General features: G+C 65.3%; 1 protein-coding gene across 2 annotated transcripts in view; it reads right to left on the bottom strand.

The window, feature by feature from the left end:
• The window catches only part of SCUBE1 (signal peptide, CUB domain and EGF like domain containing 1), a 129,622-nt gene that overhangs the window by 68,309 nt on the left and 48,277 nt on the right, over nt 1-13,036 (bottom strand). The window lies entirely within an intron of this gene.

The following is a 13,036-nucleotide window of genomic DNA, read 5'->3' as shown; positions in this document are numbered from 1 at the left end:
CCGCTGGGGTTCCCTCCCGTGCTGGGGTGACATTGCTCACCCGAAGTTCTTCCCGGGGCGGCTGCAAGCGTCACAGTGAGCCGGGTGTGAAAGCACTGTGGGAGCAGAGGGTGGGGACGGGCCGGCAAGGACATCTGCTGCTGAGACAGGTGACACCTCCTGCTCTCCAGGAGCAGCTGGACAGGAGACAAAGTCTGGAGGAGGGTCAAGGACCAGCTGAGGAGAGTGGAGGAAGGGCTCTGGACGAGGGCTGGGGCGGACGGAAGGGGCAGCCGCCTCCGGTGAGAACCACCAGCCCTCTGCCCTGACCCAACCCCAGGGACTGCTGCCCGAAAGCTGCCTGGGGGCCTCTGCAGAGGAGCCCCACCCGGTCCTGGGGGGGTGCGGATATGGGGCAGTGGGTTCAGGGCCCGAGGGCAAGGCTTCCGGCTGCTGCTGACCCGGGTGCAGGGTTCAGGGCCCCTGCATGACTCCGGGGTCTCAGTGTGGCCAGGGGGAGCACTTTCCTCGAAGTGCCATGGGGGAGCCCAGCCCCTTCCCTGGCCTGGCCACGTGGTGGCTGACAGGCGGTACCCACGGCCGCTGTCCCCACACCCCTGACGTCTGCCGGGAGATCAGACACTCCGGAGGCCCTGCTCCCGTCCCAGCCCGGCTCCTGAGCCTGTCCTCACACCCGCTACCCTGGCCACCTCCTCAGGCCCCAGGCCGAGCGGGCCGGAGAGCCTGGGGGCCCACACTGGGTGCCAGCTGCCCGGGGCTCCTGAGGTCAGGGCAGTGAGCCAGAGGCTGAGCAGGACCCGGGCTGCAGCCTCTTGAAAAGCAGAGACTGGCTGGTCCCGCTTTGGGCCCCAGGCTCCCCTCTGGAGCTCCTGGTTCCAGAAAGAACAAGGCCCCACGTGGTCCAGACCCAACCTCCAATGAACCACTCTGCACCGCCGTGATGCAGGGACCGGGCCTCTTGGCAGATGGGCCTGCCTGCCCTGCCTCTCCCCCTCCCCTCCGGCCCTGTCACCCTCCCCTCTGCCCCTCCTGTCCACTCACACTGCCCCCTATGAGTTCCGGACCCTGATGGCCCCCAGTGCCACCTCCTGGGAAAGGGCTTCATCTCCCTGCCCACCCGTGGTGGGCAGTGATCTTTCCGCAATGTGAACCATACTCCCACTCTGGGGGCCGATGGGGCCCCTGTCACCTTCACAGCAAAGTTCAAACTCCTGCCAACCACGGCCCCCTGACCCTCTCTCTCACTGCCTGAAGCTCTGGGTCTGGCTTCAGGCTCCAGGACGCAAACCTTCTCCAATGGGCAAGAAAGGCTGCAGGCACGCTGACTCTTCTGGCCCCCAGAGCAAAGCTAGAAGCTTAGACGGCAGGGACCCCCCTGGCCAGAGGCAAGAGGCCAGGCTGGCCTGAGTGAAGGGCCCAGAGAGGGAAGGACAGCTGGGCAAACACAGGCTGAAAAGATGGGAAGGGTGCGGGGCGGGGGTGGGGGGGGGTGGTGGGAGCGGGAGCAGCAGCAGACGCAGAGTCTCAAAACAACCCCATGGGGAAAGTCTCAGGCACAGGGTAGGGCTCACATCTGAGTCCCCCATCTCTCCGGCGAGGCTGCAGGCTTACAGGAGTGACCTGAGGTCAGGACAACCCTGGCAACCAGCCCGCCAGGCGCTGCCACAGAGGCACCTCCTCAGTTAGACAGCGCTGGGGGGCGACGGTGCCTGAGGGGCCCTCCCCTGCTCCAGACAGCGTCCCAGAACTCAGGCCCAGAAAGAGGCGTCACTGCACCTCTGTCTGGGGTTTCTAGCAGGACCCACGGGACCCTGGGTACATTAGCTGCCTCTGTTATTTGCTATCTGCACATGGGAGTAACCCTGTAGGGTTCCAGGGGTTAAACGAGGTAATATTAGGGTGACCATATGTCTTCTTTCACTTGGGACAGTCTCAGTTTATACCTGCTGCCCGGTCACCACTAATGGCGCCTCCTTTCATTCTTGAAAGTGTCCTGGTTTGAACAGTAATTTATATAGTCCCTGGTTAAGACAGGTTATTATGAGCACTTTACCTGTCTTAACCAGGGACTATATATATCACTGAAATGCTGACTCTTGACGGCTAAGGTGGGTACACAACTCCGACACGTCATGAGGTGGTCCAAATCATTCGCACGCACCCTACTAACGCCGGCTTCCTGGCGTCCCTGCGGCTCTCCAGTGATGTAAAAGGTGACCGCGGGGGGACCCTGGGCGAAGGGTATATGGGATTTCACCTTACTATCTCTGCATTTCCTTACGACTCTATAATTATTTCAAAATAAAAGATTAAAGAAAAACCCTATTGTTTCATCTCTAATTACAAACTTACAGATAAAACGAACAGGTCCTAAAAATACTTCACGCAGGGTCTAATGAACCAAAAGACGAACTCCAAGAGCCATCCTCGGCACAATCACCCAGAGCACGCCTGAAGGCTCGGACACAGGTGGAAGCGGCTCCCGGGAGCACACGGCTGTCACGGAGCCCAAGGACCTTCTGGAGGAGCCGGGGGGCCCTCAGGCTCCTGTGGTCTCCGTGAGTGCGTCCAGACCCCTGGCTGCTGGATTCAGAGCAAGACCCCCTACAGACGGGGATGTGGAATGGGGGACAACAGCTGGATGAGAAGAGCTACTTCCAGCCCAGGGGCCGGGCCCTTCAGCACGGGGCCAGACTTTCTGGTCCTCAGGGCAGGGGCTGTCTGGGTCACCGAGTTCATAACAAAAGCCGTGACTTGTAGGGAAGAGAGGCTGGGCCAACTTAGGCTGCTCCTCTGAGGAGAGCAGGGAAGTGGGTAGGCCATCTCCGGACACCTCCACCGCCAAGGGTTTTAAAGACGTCCTGGGTACCCGGGACGCTCACACCAGTGGAGCTGCAGGTGGCGTCAGCTGAGGGGGCATCTCTGCTTCTCCAGGCTCCTTCGCATCTGGGCCAGTTGCACAGAGGACTGCGAGCCCCGTGGGAACCTCCACACGGTCTGCGCAGGCTCAGAGGCCAGCCCACCCGAGCGCAGGGCCTGCCGTGCCACTGGCTGCGTCCATGGGCACGTTGCCCACCCTCTTCATGCCTTGGTTTGTGCCTTTTGTCTGAGGGCGCAGGAAGCCCCCAGGAAATGTAGCTCTCATCATCACCGTTTCTACTGAATGCAGCAGAAGCCAAGCTTCCTTTCTCCTGGCTCCCACCCCTGGTTTTGGCTGGAGCCAGAGTCACCCTCGATGCCAAAAGACCCTGATGCTGGGAAAGACTGAAGGCGGGAGGAGAAGGGGACGACAGAGGATGAGGTGGTTGGATGGCATCACTGACTCAATGGACATGAGTTTGAGTAAACTCTGGGAGTTGGTGATGGACAGGGAGGCCTGGCGTGCTGCAGTCCATGGGGCTGCAAAGAGTTGGACCTGACTGAGCGACTGAACTGAACTGAACCGAGGGTCACCCTCGATGCCAGATCTTGGGCTTTGTGAAACCGTGGCCCTGAGTGCCACCAGGAATGCCGGTGGTGGGCAGGCAGTGCAATTTCCTATCCATATTTATACATGCATTTAAACAGGCTCAGGAGGACATCAAATGCATTCAGGTAAACCCGTTAAGTCCCTGCTGGGAGAATGCCAGCCTGGCGTCTGCTCTGTGTGGGCCTCGGCTTTGCAGGGACACGGCTGCCCAGCTGCCCTGTGGCCAGTTCCTGGGCATCAGACAAAGGGGAGGAAGCAGCACACTGGGGCTTCGGGGTGCGGTCAACAGCACGATGGCCTCGCAGAGCCTCTGGGTGCCTACCCCTCAACCCAGGGACCACAGCATCCACCATCAAGTGCTGACGAGGACCCTACCTGCACAACCCGAGGAGGTGGAGCGCCTCGGCCCAGGGAGCCGCCGCGAACAGGGCATCACTCTGCGACCTCCCTCGGTCCTTTGCCACAGGCCCCCTGTCAGCGCAGGGCACGGGGATGCACGGAACACGGTCCCTGCCCACAGGGCACCGCCAGGCTACAGGGACGCAGGCAGCGGGGAGAACACTGCCCTCGGCAGCCAGCAGCGGTGGGGGTGGGAGACAGCCAGCCCACTGAGCACAGAGGGCCAGCCCGGCACAGGCTGTGCAGTGGGCGGGCGCTCTCGCCGGGGCTGAGTGGGGGGCACCAGGCGGTAGACAGGGTGGGTGGGGCACACTGGGCCTGGGGTGGGGGCGGAGGAGCAGCAGCAGACAGAGGCCTGAAGTCCTCTTCGTGTCTTGGTTCCCAAGCGCCTGTGCCCAGCGCGGCCTGGCACACTGCCCACACTTCCATGGGGAAGACGGGGAACTCCTGGATGGCAGGGGCCGGTCTGACCTCTGCAGCCCTCGGTGGGTTACATGGCAGGTGAGCCAGCGCAGAGAGCTCCCTGACAACGAGGCCTGACTTCTGACCACCTCTCCACACTGGGCGGAAACTCGGGCTTCAGCCAGCAGCCAGCATGCATCAGCAGAGCGCTGGTCAGTGAGCACCAAGGCCCTGACTCTGCTGCTGGCTCTGGACACCGGCCCAGAGATGGGGAGGCCCTGCCCTCATTGGGCCTGTTTCCTCATCTGCGATAAGTAACAATAAGAAGAGCTCACATTTACTGGAATTTTCTTTTCAATATCTTTTTAACTCTATGAAGTAGGTTCTATGTCATCCCCACTTCATAGACCCGGCACAGAGAGACTAAGTGACCTGCTCAAGGTCACACAGATGACAGGGTGGGGAAGCTGGGATTCCAGTCCGAGGCAGTGGGCCCCAGAGCCTGTGCTTCCTGATCATGATGACAGGTCTCCCAAGGGCCCTCCGGGCTGGGCTTTGGCACGGACAGCCCCTTAAGGCAGTGGCCAGCCTGTCCTGCCCCTACGACTGTGGGGACAAAGGGTCCTCCGGGCTGGGCCTTGGCATGGACAGCCCCTTAAGCCCCCTGCCAGCCTGTCCTGCTTTCTATGACTGTGGGGACAATGTTTTAGGGGGCTTCCTCTCCCTCGGGCGCCTTCCATGACCAGCACAGATAGGACCACTGTGGGCATTCTGCTGACGCTTCAGAGTGCGGCCGTGCCAGACAGCTTGCCGTGTGGGGGAGGGGGCACACGTAGCTCGTATCTCAAACCCACCTCTGTTGGCAACAGCAGCAGCCCAGGATCAGTGCCGGTGAGGGAGCGATCCTTCACCAGGCTGGTCAGGAGACCCTTCTTACTACAGTCTCCACTCTTCAGGAGACCCAACTTACTACAGCCCCTAGAAGTGCCAGGTCCCTCCCACCAGAGGGTTTTTTCTCAACACATTATTATAAGGTAACTCCTAGGACCTTTGGACTGCAAGGAGACCCAACCAGTCCATCTTAACAGAAATCAGTCCTGAATATTCATTGGAAGGACTGATGCTGAAGCTGAAACTCCAATACTTTGGCCACCTGATGTGAAAAAATGACTCATTGGATACACCCTGATGCTGGGAAAGATTGAAGGTGGGAGGAGAAGGGGATGACAGAGGATGAGATGGCTGGATGGCATCACCGACTCAATGGACATGAGTTTGAGGAAGTTCCAGAAGTTGGTGCTGGACAGGGAGGCCTGGCGTGCTGCAGCCCAAGAGGTCACAAAGAGTCGGACACGACTGAGTGACTGAACTGAACTGAGGACCCTTATTTAGCACTGAATCCCCTTTATAGATGGAAAGCTTCACAGAGGCCACATGCCTGCTTTTCCTCGCGCTGGGACCCGGGGGACCAGCGACACCTGGCTCGTGAACGGAGGAGACAGTGACCTGCCACCACAGCTCTTCAGGCCTTTTGGAACTCCTCCTCCTCCCTGAATCCTTCTGCTCAGAGTGAAAGAAAGAATTCTTTTACTGGAAGGAAAGGGAAAAGTTCATCCAGGAGTCAACACCTCCTTGGAGCACAGATACGACACGAGTTTAGAAGAAAATAGCAGGCACGGAGAGAGCGAGCGCGCGCGTGCTGGCGGCCTGGTGGCTCACCTACTCAGGGGCCAGGGAGCCGCGGGCCCTCTCCCCACTGCCCGAACCCCTCGGCCCCTCTCCCCACTGCCCGTGCCCCTCGGCCCCTCTCCCCACTGCCCGAGCCCCTCGGCCCCTCTCCCCACTGCCCGTGCCCCTCGGCCCCTCTCCCCACTGCCCGAGCCCCTCGGCCCCTCTCCCCACTGCCCGTGCCCCTCGGCCCCTCTCCCCACTGCCCGTGCCCCTCGGCCCCTCTCCCCACTGCCTGAGCCCCGGACCCCTCTCCCCACTGCCTGTGCCCCTGGACCCCTCTCCCCACTGCCTGAGCCCCTGGAGCCCTCTCCCCACTGCCTGAGCCCCGGACCCCTCTCCCCACTGCCCGTGCCCCTCGGCCCCTCTCCCCACTGCCTGAGCCCCGGACCCCTCTCCCCACTGCCTGAGCCCCTGGACTCCTCTCCCCACTGCCTGAGCCCTGGAGCCCTCTCCCCACTGCCCGAGCCCCTGGACTCCTCTCCCCACTGCCCGAGCCCCTCGGCCCCTCTCCCCACTGCCCGTGCCCCTCGGCTCCCTCTCCCCACTGCCTGAGCCCCTGGACTCCTCTCCCCACTGCCTGAGCCCCGGACCCCTCTCCCCACTGCCTGAGCCCCTGGACCCCTCTCCCCACTGCCCGTGCCCCTGGAGCCCTCTCCCCACTGCCCGAGCCCCTCGGCCCCTCTCCCCACTGCCCGTGCCCCTCGGCCCCTCTCCCCACTGCCCGTGCCCCTCGGCCCCTCTCCCCACTGCCCGAGCCCCTGGCCCCCTCTCCCCACTGCCCGAGCCCCTCGGCCCCTCTCCCCACTGCCTGTGCCCCTGGACCCCTCTCCCCACTGCCCGAGCCCCAGACCCCTCTCCCCACTGCCCGAGCCCCTGGCCCCCTCTCCCCACTGCCCGAGCCCCTGGCCCCCTCTCCCCACTGCCCGAGCCCCTGGCCCCCTCTCCCCACTGCCTGAGCCCCTGGACCCCTCTCCCCACTGCCCGAGCCCCTGGACTCCTCTCCCCACTGCCCGAGCCCCTGGACCCCTCTCCCCACTGCCCGAGCCCCTGGCCCCCTCTCCCCACTGCCCGAGCCCCTGGAGCCCTCTCCCCACTGCCTGAGCCCCTGGACTCCTCTCCCCACTGCCTGAGCCCCTGGACCCCTCTCCCCACTGCCTGAGCCCCTGGACTCCTCTCCCCACTGCCTGAGCCCCTGGACTCCTCTCCCCACTGCCTGAGCCCCTGGACCCCTCTCCCCACTGCCCGAGCCCCTGGAGCCCTCTCCCCACTGCCCGAGCCCCTCGGCCCCTCTCCCCACTGCCCGAGCCCCTCGGCCCCTCTCCCCACTGCCCGTGCCCCTCGGCCCCTCTCCCCACTGCCCGAGCCCCTGGCCCCCTCTCCCCACTGCCTGAGCCCCTGGACCCCTCTCCCCACTGCCTGAGCCCCTGGACTCCTCTCCCCACTGCCTGAGCCCCTGGACCCCTCTCCCCACTGCCCGAGCCCCTGGAGCCCTCTCCCCACTGCCCGAGCCCCTCGGCCCCCTCTCCCCACTGCCCGAGCCCCTCGGCTCCCTCTCCCCACTGCCCGAGCCCCTGGACCCCTCTCCCCACTGCCCGAGCCCCTCGGCCCCTCTCCCCACTGCCCGTGCCCCTCGGCCCCTCTCCCCACTGCCCGAGCCCCTCGGCCCCTCTCCCCACTGCCCGTGCACCTCGGCCCCTCTCCCCACTGCCCGAGCCCCTCGGCCCCTCTCCCCACTGCCCGTGCCCCTCGGCCCCTCTCCCCACTGCCCGTGCCCCTCGGCCCCTCTCCCCACTGCCTGAGCCCCGGACCCCTCTCCCCACTGCCTGTGCCCCTGGACCCCTCTCCCCACTGCCCGAGCCCCTCGGCCCCTCTCCCCACTGCCCGTGCACCTCGGCCCCTCTCCCCACTGCCCGAGCCCCTCGGCCCCTCTCCCCACTGCCCGTGCCCCTCGGCCCCTCTCCCCACTGCCCGAGCCCCTCGGCCCCTCTCCCCACTGCCCGTGCCCCTCGGCCCCTCTCCCCACTGCCCGTGCCCCTCGGCCCCTCTCCCCACTGCCCGTGCCCCTCGGCCCCTCTCCCCACTGCCTGAGCCCCTGGAGCCCTCTCCCCACTGCCTGAGCCCCGGACCCCTCTCCCCACTGCCTGAGCCCCTGGAGCCCTCTCCCCACTGCCCGAGCCCCTGGCCCCCTCTCCCCACTGCCCGAGCCCCTGGCCCCCTCTCCCCACTGCCCGAGCCCCTGGCCCCCTCTCCCCACTGCCTGAGCCCCTGGACCCCTCTCCCCACTGCCTGAGCCCCTGGACTCCTCTCCCCACTGCCTGAGCCCTGGAGCCCTCTCCCCACTGCCTGAGCCCCTGGAGCCCTCTCCCCACTGCCCGAGCCCCTCGGCCCCCTCTCCCCACTGCCTGTGCCCCTGGACCCCTCTCCCCACTGCCTGTGCCCCTGGACCCCTCTCCCCACTGCCTGAGCCCCTGGACCCCTCTCCCCACTGCCTGAGCCCCTGGAGCCCTCTCCCCACTGCCCGAGCCCCTCGGCCCCCTCTCCCCACTGCCCGAGCCCCTCGGCTCCCTCTCCCCACTGCCTGAGCCCCTGGACCCCTCTCCCCACTGCCTGAGCCCCTGGACTCCTCTCCCCACTGCCTGAGCCCCTGGACCCCTCTCCCCACTGCCTGAGCCCCTGGACCCCTCTCCCCACTGCCTGAGCCCCTCGGCCCCTCTCCCCACTGCCCGAGCCCCTCGGCTCCCTCTCCCCACTGCCTGAGCCCCTGGACCCCTCTCCCCACTGCCTGAGCCCCTGGACTCCTCTCCCCACTGCCTGAGCCCCTGGACCCCTCTCCCCACTGCCTGAGCCCCTCGGCCCCTCTCCCCACTGCCCGAGCCCCTGGACCCCTCTCCCCACTGCCCGAGCCCCTGGAGCCCTCTCCCCACTGCCCGAGCCCCTCGGCTCCCTCTCCCCACTGCCTGTGCCCCTGGACCCCTCTCCCCACTGCCTGTGCCCCTTGACCCCTCTCCCCACTGCCTGAGCCCCTGGACCCCTCTCCCCACTGCCTGAGCCCCTGGACCCCTCTCCCCACTGCCCGAGCCCCTCGGCCCCCTCTCCCCACTGCCCGAGCCCCTCGGCTCCCTCTCCCCACTGCCTGAGCCCCTGGACCCCTCTCCCCACTGCCTGAGCCCCTGGACCCCTCTCCCCACTGCCTGAGCCCCTGGACTCCTCTCCCCACTGCCTGAGCCCCTGGACCCCTCTCCCCACTGCCTGAGCCCCTCGGCCCCTCTCCCCACTGCCTGAGCCCCTGGACCCCTCTCCCCACTGCCCGAGCCCCTGGAGCCCTCTCCCCACTGCCCGAGCCCCTCGGCTCCCTCTCCCCACTGCCTGTGCCCCTGGACCCCTCTCCCCACTGCCTGTGCCCCTTGACCCCTCTCCCCACTGCCTGAGCCCCTGGACCCCTCTCCCCACTGCCTGAGCCCCTGGACCCCTCTCCCCACTGCCCGAGCCCCTGGAGCCCTCTCCCCACTGCCCGAGCCCCTCGGCTCCCTCTCCCCACTGCCCGAGCCCCTCGGCCCCTCTCCCCACTGCCTGTGCCCCTGGACCCCTCTCCCCACTGCCTGTGCCCCTTGACCCCTCTCCCCACTGCCTGAGCCCCTGGAGCCCTCTCCCCACTGCCCGAGCCCCTCGGCTCCCTCTCCCCACTGCCTGTGCCCCTGGACCCCTCTCCCCACTGCCTGTGCCCCTTGACCCCTCTCCCCACTGCCTGAGCCCCTGGACCCCTCTCCCCACTGCCTGAGCCCCTGGACCCCTCTCCCCACTGCCCGAGCCCCTGGAGCCCTCTCCCCACTGCCCGAGCCCCTCGGCCCCCTCTCCCCACTGCCTGAGCCCCTGGAGCCCTCTCCCCACTGCCTGTGCCCCTTGACCCCTCTCCCCAGTGCATCCTGCCTGTGGGGAGACAGAGGGACCACGGCGTGCTGGGCCGGAGGCTGAGCGGGAGGAGAGCGTGGGCTGCGCTGGTGCCCGAACCAGCTCCCGCAGGTGCTGAGCAGACGGATGGCCACAGACCTCAGAGGCTCGGGGCTCCCTCGCACCAGGAGCACAGCCTGTGTCCCCATGTCAGGCATGAGCTCTAAAGGCTTGAAGCTGCCTCTGTGAGTTGCCACCCCTAGGGCAGGCACTGCACTTGACTCCTTCAAAGCATTTCCCCTAACCAAGCTCTCACCTGCCCGGGGGGGATTACTGGTCCCGGTGTACAGACGAGGAAACCCAGAGGGGCGGGAGTAACTGCAGAGGCCACGTGACCCGTGGAGATGGAGAATGACTGAGAGCCTAGCCTCCCAAGCCCAGCCCAGCCAGATCCAACGCCTCGGGTCAGGGTTTGCGCTGGCGCCTGGGAGGCAGGGCCACTCGGAAGGGCCGAGCCTAGTTTCTTGGCCGGGAGCCTGGACTGACCCTCGCTGACCCTGCTCATGTGTCTACTCCCCTCTAATCAAGCCCAGCGCAGGAGAGGCTCCTTCAGGGCATCAGGGAGAGTCAGGTGACTTGAGAACTCTCAATTTGGGGAACAGAGGCCATTGAGGTAAAAAACAAGCTGGGTCTCAGCACCCTGGACATGCTCTGACTCTCAGCTCTAACAGTCATCACTGATGTCAACGCAGTCAGGACGGGCGCCCGTCATGGCAAGCGGCAGGCTCAGGAGGGAGCAGCTTGTCTGGTCAGCCCCTGCACGAAACCCAAACTCGGGCTCATGTTTCACCATGTCTGGCCCCTGCCAAGCTCCCCTCTTCCTTGGCGATCTGTGCCCACCATCACACCCTTCACTCTGTTTCCTGAGACTCTGGTCCACCCACCTCAGGGCCCTTACACACGCCCGCCCCCGGGGCCCTTACACACACCTGCCTAGTCCACCCCGGCTCCTCCCACAGCTGCTCTCCCTCCTCGCCCGGCGTCAGCTCACGGGTGGCTTCCTCCAGGAGGCCTGTGGCGCCTGCCTGTTTCTCCACCCGTTTCTCTCCTCACCAGCCTCATCTTGTCACAGCGAGTGACAGGCTGCAATCCTGACTGCCACAACCCTACAGTATGACCTTGGGCAGGTCGCCTAAGCTGACAGGGTTTAAGCTCCCCACCGCGCCGGGCTACCCTGAGGGCCCAGCGCAGAGTGAGCTGGTGACCCCATGGCGGCCGCTGTTGCTGCCCGCCACAACACGGAGTCACGCCCCTGGCTGGCGGCGAGGCTTGCCGGGTGGCATCCCTAGGGCAGCCAGCGCTCACCGGCCGCGCCAGGACCCGGTTCCGAACAGGGCCAGGCTGCTGCCCGGCATCACGCTGTCTCCCCGTCCTGCTCGCCCTCCTCTGAGCCGGCGCACAGCCTCACCTGAAGGCCTGCTGGTGGGAAAGCTGCTCTTCAAAGGAGCAGAGCACAAACAGCCCAGCTGAGGAGGGGCCAGCCGCCCTGTAAACCCCGCTCCCTGATGAAAGCAGGACTCACCCCCCCCACCACTCATGCTCACTCTTCCTCGTAAATCGGCTTTTCAGGAAACTCGATTTGGGGTCAGGGTCCTCACTTTGGGCAGCTCAACCCCACAGCCCCACAGCTGGGAGGTCTTCCATGTGGACGCCGGGACCATGCGCCTGAGGCAGGTGCCCGGGACGGCGGTATCCACTTGGCCCTTCTGTCCTCTGGGGACACGGCGCGAGATTATCGGCCATCTTGTTTTTGAGGAAACTGCCTCAAACACTGAGAATTCCAAGGACCCCAGTAACGTAGTTCTGCTTAATTACCCTGGGTTTTGTACTTCTTAAAAATGTGTTTTTCTTTTCTACCTCAGGAACTGTTTTCAAATAAAAAAAGTCACAGCCAGGGCCCCCGCGTCGCACCTCACCGCCTCTGCTAGCTTTAGCGCACACCGGCGCTTCACTCCCAGGATCTGCAGCCAGCCTCCAAAGACCGTGCCGGGTCAACACCGCCGCCCCATTTTGCAGATGAGGAAGCAGAGGTTCAGAGCAGCAGGGCCGCCCGAAGAAGGGCGAGGGAACGGCAGCACTGGCTTCACCCGCGGTCGGCCCAACCCGGAGACCAGCACCTGCCCTCTTGACTCCCTGCCTTTCAGTGTGGACCACTCTCGGGCCTCCTGATGGTGCCGCAGACTGGAGGCGAGGCCCTTGCAGGATTTCCCTCCAGCACCTCCTCCGTGTCTCGGGTCAGTGATGGGGTAGGGCCTGAGGCTGGGGCCATGGGGCTGCCTAGTCCTCCTTTGGCGTCTACTCCCTTGACTGCTCAGAGCAGCCAGGTCGCAGGAGCACACAGCCCGCCTTGAGATGGCTGGATCTCGCCAATATTGTAAGGAAGACGCACCTCCACGGCTTCCAAGATGCTGTTCCCTCTGCCCGGAAGCCCCTCTCCTCTGAGCATCTGGGTCCTGGCTTCTGACCAGCTGTCCCATTTCACAGCCCTGCTTCTTTGGGCCCCAAATGGCCACCACCGCCCTGACACCATCAACCTGCACCTTCTGGGCTGGGCTGGGGCTGTCTCCAGGCTCCCCAGGCACTCCAGTTGGCTGGAGTCTTCCCTGCCCCTCTGTACCACCCCCAGGCCGGCCCCCCCATCCCACCTGGTCTACAGAGGGCAGCTGGCTCCTGGCCACAAGGACACCCTGCTGGCTGGTGACCCAGTGAACACGCCTGAGATCAAGAAACCAGCAGCTCGGCCTGGTCAGACCTCGAGCCCCCACAGGGGGAAGGGAGCCAGAGAGGATGGGCCCCCTCATCCTGCCCACCCCCAGCCCCCAGCCCAGAACGGAGAGTGGCTGCTCTGGCGGCATCTGCCCATCTGTGGCCCCATGCCTCCTCCACACAAAAGCACCAGGGACACCAGCAGCCCTGCCGCAGGAGCAGAGGCAGGGAGCTGCGAGGAAACCCTGCAGACCCAAAACCAGAGGCATGAAACCGCCCTCCCGGCCACCACCGGAGCTCCCCGCACTGGCCCCGAGGCCCCCAGGATCAGGTGCGGCGAGGCGGTTCCCAGGGGCCGCCTGACTTCGCGGGGCGTGGCTG

This window comes from Dama dama, chromosome 22 (genome assembly GCF_033118175.1).
Source record: "Dama dama isolate Ldn47 chromosome 22, ASM3311817v1, whole genome shotgun sequence".
In the NCBI taxonomy this organism is placed as follows: domain Eukaryota; kingdom Metazoa; phylum Chordata; class Mammalia; order Artiodactyla; family Cervidae; genus Dama; species Dama dama.
Note: the sequence above shows the minus strand (reverse complement) of the source record. Positions and strands in the feature narration are given on the sequence as shown.